This window comes from Schistocerca gregaria, chromosome 1 (assembly GCF_023897955.1).
Source record: "Schistocerca gregaria isolate iqSchGreg1 chromosome 1, iqSchGreg1.2, whole genome shotgun sequence".
Lineage (NCBI taxonomy): Eukaryota > Metazoa > Arthropoda > Insecta > Orthoptera > Acrididae > Schistocerca > Schistocerca gregaria.
The window spans coordinates 854,102,947-854,115,908 of record NC_064920.1 but is presented as its reverse complement, the minus strand read 5'-3'; the positions used below and the strand labels follow the sequence as shown (position 1 = coordinate 854,115,908).

Genomic DNA, 12,962 nt, shown 5'->3' with positions numbered 1-12,962 from the left:
GATTAGTGAGCGAATGGAGCGACATCTGGAGGTGTACGATTGAAACTTGAGACCACAGCGCAAGGTTTGAAGAGCTTCCGGATAAGTCAATGGCCTCGAAATTATTTACTGTTAAGTTTGCGTAAATAATATAGAATAATCCTGTATATCGGCCTTGGGCTTCTCATAGGAACCGGTGCAGTGTTTACGTTAACAGATTTAGGTGGAACGACTCGACGATTTTATGAATTTCGTTCTTCCCGAATGCCGTTGTTCTGCGGTGATTAACTGCGCCACCTTGTCCGACAGTAACGTTGTAAAAACTTTAAACATAGCTCTGTGCAGCAACCGTGAAAATATTTTTTGTAGTAAAGACAGCCCACTGGTTGCAGTGGATTTTGTAGTCGAATTGACCATGGTTTCAACTCCTAAACTAAGGGAGTCTACATCAGAATTTATATTACCTAAATAAGGGGGATACGAAGTTAGTCATTAATAAGAAAAATACAAGAAAGTAATAATTAATATTCGATATATAAAGATGTACTTACATACGTAAAAAGTTGAGCATTACAGCTCACGTCATACAATTTTAACACCAAAAAGGCCACTTCACATAATAAAACATTCTATTTAAAAGTTTTACTGTCATTTCTAGTTAAAAATTAAAGATGTGGACATGAGGTGTCACGCCATCTAGTGATGAAAATTGGTAACATCTGGTTTACGTGATAGAAAGGTTACAGCAGTTTGTATAGCAGATGTGTCTACAAACTTAAATCATTTTATAGTATGAAAACATATAATAATTTAAAAGCAGTAAGAAATTATGAAAAAAATTTCAGTAATTTGTTACAGTAAAATACAGTAAGTGATCCAACTGCAATAAGAATATAGGGAGGAAAACAACATTTCAGAAAAAAAACACGAGCAAAAATTGACATAGATGAAAAATATCTTTTAAGGATCTTTCATATTGTATAGGACAAAGAGGGCGAGCTTTTTCAGTCAGATATAAAGAGCATCTGTTGGGGGGGGGGGGGGATAAAAGGCACTAACATTCATAATTCTTCTTTCGCTGATCATTTGCTGATCACACGCCACAAACCTAAGGAAATTAATGAAATTAATATTCTGCGCACAGAGAAAAAAGGTCGTAGACTTGATGTTCGTGAGTAAATGGAAATATTCAGACACGTATCTCTCAATGATAACCTTATTCTTAATGAACAGTTACAGTTACGTAACAAGAATTTTTTCAATGGCTTCAAAGCTTTACTGAAAGATTATTATGTGACGTGGCCTTTTTGGTGTTAAAATTGTATGACGAGAGCTGTAATGCTCAACTTTTTACGTATATAAGTACATCTTTATATATTAAGTATTACTGTCTTGTATTTTTCTTATTAATGACTAACTTTGTATGCCCCTTATTTAGGTAATATAAATTCTGATGGAGACTCCCTTAGTTTAGGAGTCGAAACCATGGTTAATTCGACTATAAAATCCACTGCAACCAGTGGACTGTCTTTACTACAAAAAAAGTTGTAAAGAGTGCGTCCATTGTTGTAATGCTCTTTTGGTACGATAATCCTCCAATAATGTGGCACATAATATATTTTTTGGACAAGAAAGGAAGCAGAGTTTACACATTACTTTTCTATTTCTTGTTTCCCTGGCGATTTATAATTAAGCTCAAATGTTCGTGGAGCGTGAAAAACTAACGACGTGGGTGATGTGATGGTATCGCGTTACTTAAGAGAGGACGCGGTGAGAAAGCGGCCAGCACCTGCCGAGCTCCGGGACCTGGCCAGCCGCCACTGTGCAGCGGCGGGAGGCGGGCGTTATCTCCTCTTCTGACGAGACGCCCGCGCTTGGAGCTTGGCCTTCGGACCGCGGGCCGACCGCTGTCTGCGTGACAGAGCTGCTTCTGCTGCTGCTCCGTGCTTCCGTACCCGCGGGGCTACCACTACCGTCTCAGTAACACACAATAGGCGTTTACAATCAACGCCTATGCAACGTATGTGAATGTCTACAATCCCAAGAAGTATTTACTTCCTCGTTGCCCTTAACTTGGCATCCTCACATGCGGAGTTTGTTTGTCGATCAAAGAACGTTTTTATGAGGAAAGATGAGGCCAGTAATAAGAAAGATACTTTGTGGTGCGTCTTTTGAGTTTTTAAGATGAAGGTTGGAAACTTTCAGGTTCATAGTCTGAAACAACCTTAAGAAAGGGTCATGGACAGGAAAGACGATTTGTACAAGCTAGTGCTTTACAAGAGTGTTCTTTTGAAGATTATGTGCTTTTTACGTCCTCAAGCGTGGATAGCGGTTCACTCCACACTCCATATGCTATCGGAGGACACAGCTTGTACTACAATTGGAACCACGCTCCAACTTATCTTCCCATACAAAAACAATTCTGACAGGAGAGACGTATCTTACAACCAGAAATAAAAAGTAATTTGCCTCCATCCGCATATTACTTGATATCCGGTTTGACGGTTGCCTAGGCAATCATAAAGACGCAAAACGAAAAAGATAAATCCACTCGGAGAGAGATACTGCGGCTCATGATGTTAAAAAGTCCAGCTTGTCAAGTAAAGAACTACGGTATATACAATTTCTCTCTCAGTAATATGCCTAAAGGCAACGAAATGCATTTCTGTGGATACCGTTCGCATTGGACGTAGCTGTCGTCGTATGGATGCCAGCTGTATGTTACTGACAGACTTGATTAAGATCACAAATCCGTTACCTGATGTTTCGCATTTATACGAAGGCGACGTACAAATGTTCGTTGGCACCTGACGTTTATTCACTTCACTCGCTTTTTAGCACTCACGTCTGTTACTCTACTTTAGCTTTTGTAAGTAGGCTATTTAGGTTTTTATGTTGGTAACGTCACGTAGCACTCTGTATGAAAGTCACTGGCTGTGCTGTGTGCAGCCTGTGGCTTTTAATAGGTATACCTTTTAATACTTTTTTAAAATATTAAAAAAAAATATTAAAAAGTATACTTATTAAAAGCCACAGACTGCACACAGCATAGCCAGTGATTTTCATACAGACCGCTACGTGACATTACCAACATAAAAAACTAAATAGCCTACTAACACTTCTTGATAACGCTCTATCCACTTTGATCTCGCCCATCTTTTCCCCTTACTTTCTCGAATATTCTGACGGAATACCCTTTCTAAAAAGACTCGGGCACACGCATACCATGACACGTTAATGTGCACTGCTGTCTGATAGCATTAATTTCTACAGGAAATTACTTTATGGACGGTAGAAATGACTTGAGAGAACGAGCTGCAGAAGATGATAAAATCTTACGTATTAATATTGCTCGTCTGTCTTAGTAACCAGTTCGCTCTGATCTCGTGTAAGAGTATTTATGTGGCTGTTAATCGAAGATACATCAATTTTTGTGAACTTGTACCAAAACAATACATTTATCCAAGATTTGGTGTTTTGTAGTGGTGTAACGGTGTAGATCTTTTAGGTTGTTGTGCAATATTTCCCAATATTCAGTTCTCACCATGGAGTTAAAATACAGAACCTACATTTGTTACAGTCTAAAACTGAGTCGTGAACAAGGAATGGAACGCGGGAGTTAAGAGTTTGACGGGTGAAGCGCTGCTGCCAATTTCTCTGAATGGAGATGCCATTGGTGCCCTTGTAACTCTCTATAATGAAACTACAATTAAATCAATACCATTAGCTGCTGACAGGCGTTGATATACACCAACGGGGACAGCTGAAAATGTGTGCCCCGACCGGGACTCGAACCCGGGATCTCCTGTTTACATGACAGACGCTCTATCCATCTGAGCAACCGAGGGCGCAGAGGATAGTGCGACTGCAGGGATTTATCCCTTGCACGCTCCCCCGTGAGACCCACAGTCCCAACTTGATGTCCACACACTACATTCGTATTGCTCCTGCCCATTACACTCGTTACTCGCGGAAGACAATCTTACCGAGCCCGGTAAGAGTTCAGGCAATTCGTATGCATCCGCACAGGAGGAGGTCAATAGCCAGTTACCCTTAACTATATGAAAATGGTATCTGTTCTTTCGGACATGTCCGAAAGAACAGATGCCACCTTCATATCGTTAAGGCTAACCGGCTGATTTGACCTCCTTCAGTGCGGATGCATACGAATTGCCTGAACTCTTACCGGACTCGGTAAGATTGTCTTCCGCGAGTAACGAGTGTAATGGGCAGGGGCAATACGAGTGTAGTGTGTGGACATTAAGTTGGGAATGTGGATCTCACGGAGAGTATAACAGTGATAAATCCCTGTAGCATCACTATCCTCTGTGCCTTCGGGGGCTCAGATGGATGGAGCGTCTGCCTAAGAAGGAGATCTCTGGTTCGAGACCCGGTCAGGACACACATTTTCAGCTGTCCTCGCTGGTGTGTATCAACGCTTGTCAGCAGCTAATGGAATTGATTTAATTGTAATTTAATTCCTTTGAAGGTGCACGAATAACAGGCGGCAGACTTGGAAGTTGGAACTTGTCATTTGTTTTCTCCCTACCGCTGAAGCTCACTTTAAGCTCCATAACGACCGTTTACTATGTTGGAGACTGTCAGGCTGTTTCATTGGCGACGGTGTTAGAGCACGTACATGTCGCAGCAAGGATACTCGAAAACTTCTGTCTCTTACACGATTTCCCCTATTAACGCAGTAACAGCCCGGATACGTTACTTTTTATTAGGCAGTGAGTGTCCCAGAACTATTAAGTGAAGAGAGTGTTACACCTTCGTTACTGTGCACGGGTTTCATACATCCTTTCCACTGTTCAAAACGTGTGTGAATTCCTAAGGGACCAAACTGCTCAGGTCATCGGTCCCTACAGTTAGACATTACTTCAATAAACTTATGCTAAGAGCGACACACACACACACACACACACACACACACACACACACACACACACACACACACACACACACGAACGCGCGCGAAGGAGGGCTCGAACCTCCGGCAGGAGGGGCCGCGCAATCCCTGACATAGTGCCTCTAACCGCGCTGCCACTCCGCGCGGCTCAACGTATTTGTCAACGTTTTTATGAGACGTCACATAATTTCTACTTCAGCATTTCGACAGCTTATTTGTACAAGCCATAGATGGCGTTATTATAGTCAACATCAGTTCAGATTAGTATGTAGAGGAAAACAAAAGCGTTTTTCGTCGGTGGGTTTTATCATACCCTACCACAATAGTGGCGTTTCTCTGCCCTCACAATATCTTAACTTGAAATTGTAATATAAATTGTGTAGATATAGTCTACGAGTTGATTATTTACAGCTCAGTTGTTCAGTAAGTTGTTTTCAATCATTAACGTCTCTAAAATGTTGTGAGGTAGGAAGTTGCCCTGTTGGCAGGAATTTTCATATAACTCATCAGCTGAAGCTGCAAAGGAAATATAATATAAATTTCAATGAAACTGCCCCTACAAGCAGGTGCGTGATATATAGATTCAGTGATACATAGATCCAATGATACATAGATCCAGTGATAGGAAAACTAAACACCAGTCCCGTGCATGTAGTAAGTTTTTGGTCTTAGAACACATTGCTCCAACTTGTGGAAGGTGTGACAATGCTGAAAAAGACACTGAATGAACGTCTGCTTCAAACTGTGCACGAAGCAAGCTATACGTTACAACTGAAATTAGGACAGTTCAGGAGTACTTATTACTGATGTTCTTGACAATGTGAGGACTATGAATGGAAAATGGCTTAACTTTTCAGAAAATAATTCTATTATGGAAATAAAAACTTTTTGCAATTGATTTATGTTGTCGTGGCTTATTAATCCATTTCTTCCCGGAGCTGAGTGCACGTAACATAGTTATTTTCAAAACCCATTCCAAATAACGCTATTATACAAAACGCATGAAGCTTATGTTGAAAGGCATTCACATGTTCTCTGCCAATGTTTTTTTTTTTAATATTTGACAGCTACACAAAGACTTGGAGAAAAAAAGTTACTGAAAACTTTGTGTTGAGTGTACGAAACACTGGGAAAATGGGTTAATGTTTGCACCATTATTTTTTGAAGGGTTAAGTGAAATGGGGGCGTCAGTTGTGCCGTGTACAGAGGCCGGCGCGTGGCACGCAGTTTGTTTGCTCGGCTCGAGTACCGGCGCGGCTGTGACGTCACACGCGGCAGTGACGCAGGTGCGAGTCCGTGCCAGGTGCTTTCCCGCACCGCCAGCGCGGCCTATCTCGGCCGCTGCGCTCTCTTTCGTACACGCGGCCGGCGCGATACCATCGTCACGCACGCGTTAAAATTCCCCCTTTCCTTGTAAATCAACCGCACAAATTTATCTAATCACCCCTCAGCACGACCCGTCTGTAGGCGCACTAGTATGTACTCTATTTATTGTTTCGGTGTGCCCGCTGCCGAACAGCGGGTAAAGAGCACTGCGGCGACGTTCGTTAGATTTTCTTCTTCTTCTTCACCGCTTCCTGTTCTAGGATATTTATTGCATCTTTCAATTCCCATCTTTTCCCGGGTCTTTCACAGTCTCGTTTTAGGGTTTTACTTTTTGCTGTTACGCATTTGACTGGTAATCTTTCTGTATCCAGTCTTCGCAGATTTTTCTTGTAACTTATATTTCTGATGCCAACAATTTTGTTTCATACTTATTTTATGCCACATGATACTGAAAGCCTCATTTCCGCATTCCGGATACGAATTTTTAAGTTTTTGTTAATCACTCAAGAGTCATTTCATATAATTGTGGGCAGAGCAATACTTTCAAAAACTTCAATCTGGTATGTCTAAAGAGTGTTATTTTTCAGTTATTGCCAACGGTTCGGTAAATATGACTAAAATTATTCACTACATTGTGCATGTCTCTCTCAAAATAGCATTTATTTTACAACCAACAAATTCGAAGTATTTCATTTGTTCTGCTATTTTATTGTTAACTCATATGTTTTCGTCATACCATAAAGTTTTATGTTTTCTCCAGTTTTGTTTTGAATTGGTTATCTTTCTGATTCGTCAAACGCTTTAAGAGCTTTGTCGTTTGTGACTATCATTTTCTGTGTTAGTAAGGTATCATTCTCAAGCGTATTTGTGTGCTCTTTTAACTTTACAATGATCTGTGATTCTTCTTATGTTTATAATCCTCTGTACGGTATTCAGAAATAGTTTATATAATGCCTTGGCTCCCAGAATTGGCTGTTTCAATTCGTGGTATCAAAACCTTTTATCTCCTCTATTTTGTGGTTTTTCTTATCCGTTGATGACAGTTGCTACCTTTTTTATGCCTTTTCAGTATTTGATCAAATCTTTTTAATGCAATCCTGTGCGTGTAGGCGTTCCAATTAATGTGTTCTGAAATAAATCTTAATATTTTGTTCTGTTAGTAAATAAATAGCACTCTTCTGTTTCTATGATGTATTTCTGCTTATTCCATTCAGTGTATCTTTCTTTTTGGAATATTATACTGTTAGAACCTATGTCGAAGCGTCTATATACATTTATAAACTTAACCATATATTATATTTACTATAATATACTAAATGACTGTTTGGCAGCCCTCGGGCATGGATGTGTGTGATGTCCTTAGGTTAGTTAGGTTTAAGTAGTTCTAAGTTCTAGGGGACTGATGACCACAGATGTTGAGTCCCATAGTGCTCAGAGCCATTTGAACTTTTGTTTGGCAGCCTCATGCTGACCACACATGTTGGTATACCTATATATACGTAGTGTCACATTTTTTTGAACACTCCAATTGTGTTTTATCTAGAAGCAAAATGAAAAATCAGTCGAGCAAATGTTGTTCAGCTACCAGGGGAATATTAACCAGTCCACCTCCTGTCTTCAAAACCTGTCCAAAAACGGACAGTGCATGGTTCACGTGAACATGACATTATAAAAACGTAACACAAAACTGACTTTGACATTTCTCCACTAGCAGACAGTGCAGGTATCCGGTATCTTTGTTCTTCTGTCTTCTCTTTGTTGTTGTACTACACTGTGCTCACACAAACCTTCAACTGGAGACGGCTGACCAAATGACCGTGTGAAATTTCCTTGTGTTGACATTTGTTTATGGACAACTCGTACAAGTAGGCACGTTACGTAAGAGTGTGGACACAAAGAACGCAGGATAACCGCGCGGCGGAAGCCAGCGTGAGGCCTCTTGAAGCAGAGCGAGGAATATCCCGAGTCACCTAGGGGGGGGGGGGGGGGGGGGGGGGCAGCAGACAGTTGCAACACGGACACCCGCCGCCTGTCTGCCTGGAATGAATGAAACGTTCTTTATCCACTTCGGCGCGGCAGGTGACAAGTTTCGCTACACCGGCAGAATGGAGGAAGCGCACGTTGGCTGCTGTATGGTCTTTCTCGACCGATTCTACGGGAACTACTAGGTGGAAACTTTTGATTATTTCGTTACGTATAGCTTGATACATCAGCTTCATGATGAGCTGCCTATCTTTCGTTACTGGTTATAATTAGCTGATATTTCGGTATTACGTACCCCACTGCACAAAAGTCAAATACTGTAGTATACGATGAAAAATACCAGTCACTGTGAATTTATATATTTTTTGAATTTTAGGTCATGCGAAATGTAGCTAATGTAGTGAGTATTACTTTAAACTTGGAAGGATTCCTACATCCACCCCGAATGTCAAGAAAATTGATTTTGTATAGTACACTTCCTTCTGCCGGTGTGTGCAAACAATACGATGATAGTGAGTTGTTCGTAACGTCAATTATAATTCATAAGCAGTTCAAAATTTCGAAACGATCTATTGGCAGATGGTACTACACCAGAGTATTTTGGCATGTGGGCTGTATGCAATACTTCCATATCTATACATCGCAGTAGCAGTACCTATTGCTATTTACAATGGAATAATTTTTTAAGGATAAGCGATATCTGATGAAAGGAGAAATTGTGTGGGTATGTAACAATACAATATGTGAAGTGATTACACATCTATTTTTATACCAACAACGAGCAACTTCATAAGCTATTGACCTGTCTTGACATCAGTTCTTTGTTTAATTATAGACTATGATTTCGGGTTCTGTCGTAACTGCATTAGCATGTTAGTGAATTTAAATTTGGCTTCTTTAAAAAAAAAACAGCTGAGTTTACAGAAGTTAATAAAATAAAAAATGAGTCTTAGTACTATGGGACTTAACATCTGAGGTTATCAGTCCCCTAGAACTTAGAACTACTTAAACTAACTAACCTAAGGACATCAGACACATCCATTCCCGAGGGAGGATTCGATCCTGCTACCGTAGCAGCAGCTCGATTCTGGACTGAAGCGACTAGAAACGCTCGGCCACAACGGCCAGCTTTCACAGCTTTAAAGGTAATGTACCACACAGTTTCATTGTCTCGACCAGCCTTTTGTAACTCCCCACCCCACCCCATCTCTCTCTCTCTCTCTCTCTCTCTCTCTCTCTCTCTCTCTCTCTCTCTCTCAAGCGCGCGCCGTTCTCAATGGAGATATGAGCAGATCATTTAATCGTTTCATGTTTCTCAGCCAATTGAAACGTAGAGGAAAAAATCATTTGCTGGCATTCCATTCCGTTTGTTCTTTACTAACGACGCACTAGGTTAGAGGAACGCACCGAAATCGCAATAGAAGTTGATGGTTGGAGAGACGATACCACAGTTCCGGGTAGTCTGCGTAAACCAGTTGTGGGCCACTGATGCATCGTGATAACCTCTTCTGCATCAAGTAACGAGCAAGTGTTTAATTTTCTTACAAGAATGCTTAGCAGCCGACGAGCCGGCGACACCCTGCTGCACCTCGGACGACGTTTTGAAGGCTACGTACAGCGCCGCCACCTACTGGAAATTCATGAACCTATGAAGTGGGACTATTCCGTGATGTCCCACAAAAAATTTCGCACTTTTTCAACCGAAATTGACAGAGGACAAAAGTTGGTTGCATTACTTATTGAACGCCCCCGGTATTATAATAAACTGACATATGGTTTTGAAATTCAGTTCTTCCGAAACATTGACAGATAGTGTTAAATAATTTTACAGTACATTAATTACTAATCCGGTGATACCTCATTTGTTCAAAAAGCTCTGGTATTCGAGGGCCACACACAATTGTGTTCACAGCTGTTAGTTGCCGCTGGTTGATTAGTAATACTTGACACGGTAGTGTTTTTCTGGCAGCTCGAACCACCGGTGGTACAGGCCGCCCGATGGCGAGTTATAGTTTGGGCCACCGGTGTTACGTGCTGGTAGGAGCGTCTTCAAGCAGCACCGTCACCCGAAATGAAGAAGGAAGCTAAAGAAGGTGAGGAGCAGAGTGTGGTGGGAACGCCCTTGGAGGCGAGATGTCGGCTAGTGGTGAGCGGGCAGCGCAGTGGGGGCCGGGTCCGCACGTGGTCGCCGCGGCCGCGACAGCGCGGGGTGAAGCGCCCGCGGCTGCCGCAGCGGCAGACGCCGGCGCGGCGCGAGGCGGCGCCGTAAAAATAGCCGCCGCCCGCATAGCGCGCATACTTGGCCGCGCGCCGCCGACGCCGCCCAGCGTGGCGTCGCGACGCGTCCGGCGTCCACCCCGGGCCGCTGTCGCTCTGCGCTCCGCATCACATTCCGCGTAAGGCTCGTCTTGCACTCTGCTCGCTGCAACCGTGCCGCGAGCTCTCAGCCAGCACTTCGGCGCGTCCTTTGTTTCAGCACGGTTTAGGCAGGGTTTAATATTTGTAAGTACTCACCCACACAGATGATACTCGTTACCCACTCCGTAATTGCCATAATTATTTTTGCCAACTCATAGGAAGTGTTCCTTGCTTTAATCAGGAACGTACTTGCTTGTATTAATTGTAAGGAACCACTTCTAAGCGTTTTCGAAAAAGCTGAAAACTGGAAGATTTACACTACTGGCCATTAAAATTGCTACACCAAGAAGAAATGCAGATGATAAACGGGTATTCATTGGACAAATATATTATACTAGAACTAACATGTGATTACATTTTCACGCAATTTGGGTGCATAGATCCTGAGAATTCAGTACCCAGAACAACCACATCTGGTCGTAATAACGGCCTTGATACGCCGGGGCATTGAGTCAAACAGAGCTTGGATGGCGTGTACAGGTACAGATGCCCATGCAGCTTCAACACGATACCACAGTTCATCAAGAGTCCGGAACCGCGCGACTGCTACGGTCGCGGGTCGAATCCGGCCTCGGGCATGGATGTGTGTGATGTCCTTAGGTTAGTTAGGTTTAAGTAGTTCTAGGTTCTAGGGGACTGATGATCTCAGATGTTAAGTCCCACAGTGCTCAGAGACATTTGAACCATTATATCGACAGATCACGCAACTAATCAATAAATGGTTCAAATGGCTCTGAGCACTATGGGACTTAACATCTGAGGTCATCAGTCCCCTAGAACCTAGAACTACTAAAACCTAACTAACCTAAGGACATCGACACATCCATGCCCGAGGCAGGACCGAACCTGCGCCGTAGCGGTCGCGCGGTTCCAGACTAGCACCTAGAACCGCTCGGCCACCCAGGCCGGCAACTAATCAATAGATACTGAATAGAATTAGAGTGAGAAGAAATTTTTATAGAACCTGACTAGAAGAAGGAATTGGTTGACGGAACACATTCTGTGTCATAAAGGAATCATAAATTTAGTATCGGAGAGATATGTGGGAGATACAAATCGCAGAGGGAGGCCTGCTCAGGATAGAGTAGCACGGAGAGCTGCATCAAAACGTTTTTTGGACTGAAGACCAGAACAACAAGAAGGAATCGTACATCAGTCTGCTGTTTTGGACTACGTTCTTTTCCTAGGACACATAAATGATACCAGCTTTCTGCTTAGCAACAGTTTCGATAATCTGGCATGTAGTGAAAGTCGAAACTGTCTGTTCCCCATTACTACACACACGTGCTACTATTTGAAGACGAAATTACGAGGGAACTTCAAAAATAAAGTTACACACTATTATGGCAGGCCCAGTAATTTTTATTGAATTCTGCACTCCACTTCTAAGTGAACCTGGTACATGACATTTTTCACAATACTCTTTGATAATATATTATAAGACAAATCATTGAAAAAGTCTGGAATTTGGCTTAGAAACGTATTTCGCGTTTATTGATTACGAGAAAGCCTTTCATAACGTAAGAAGACCCTTTTTGTAGTGTTGGAAATAAAAGGTTTCCCAAGATACCTCATGAAGACCATAAAGAGTCCATATGTAAATATAAAACTAGTAAAAGTTTAGGTTCGAAAACGTCAGATGAAACTTTAATAGATCAAGGTGTCCGACAAGAGTGCAGTCTATCATCCACTTTATTTCATTTATGCATTGACGACTTAGTTATGAAGTCGAAAGATGAAATGCACTTTCACCCTACACCAAAACCAGATTAAAATAAGATCTATCATACCACTAAATACTCCCTTATTTGCTGATGACCAGATAATTATGCAGGATGCAAAAGATAATTTACAAAGAACAGTGTGTAGATTGAGTCAAAAGGCGACATATTATAACAAAGACATTGAGAGGAAGGTTAATAAATATCAAGCTATGTGCGGAACAATTGGAAGAAGTTTGGAAAGACAGCGATAAACCGCCGGGAGAGAAAACTATGTACAAGCAATACAGAAACCAGACTGTAATTACAGGAAACGAAGAAAGTGAGAGAGTAGCAGTAGTTGAGAAGGTAGTGATGCAGGATTGAAGCATAGCTTCGATGTTGTTCAATCTGCACATTGTAAAAGTTTTGAAGATGAATGTAGTTGAATGAAATCAGACGATGGTGAAGGGTTTTTTAGAAGAACTTTTGTTCACCGTTGATTACAGAAAGTTTTTGTATTCACAACATAATTTCGGTCTTAAGACGACTATCAAGTGGTGCACCAGGCGACTGTGTTTCATTACATGTCAAGCATTAAAATCATCCTACATGCACACGTCATCGGCGTATCTAAACCTTTA

General features: G+C 41.9%; 1 protein-coding gene and 1 non-coding gene across 4 annotated transcripts in view; one reads left to right on the top strand and one right to left on the bottom strand.

The window, feature by feature from the left end:
* The window catches only part of LOC126272747 (transcriptional coactivator YAP1), a 328,068-nt gene that overhangs the window by 139,463 nt on the left and 175,643 nt on the right, over nt 1–12,962 (top strand). The window lies entirely within an intron of this gene.
* Trnat-ugu (transfer RNA threonine (anticodon UGU)) lies at nt 3,754–3,828 on the bottom strand. Its single transcript has one exon. It is a non-coding gene; the product is annotated as a tRNA-Thr (tRNA).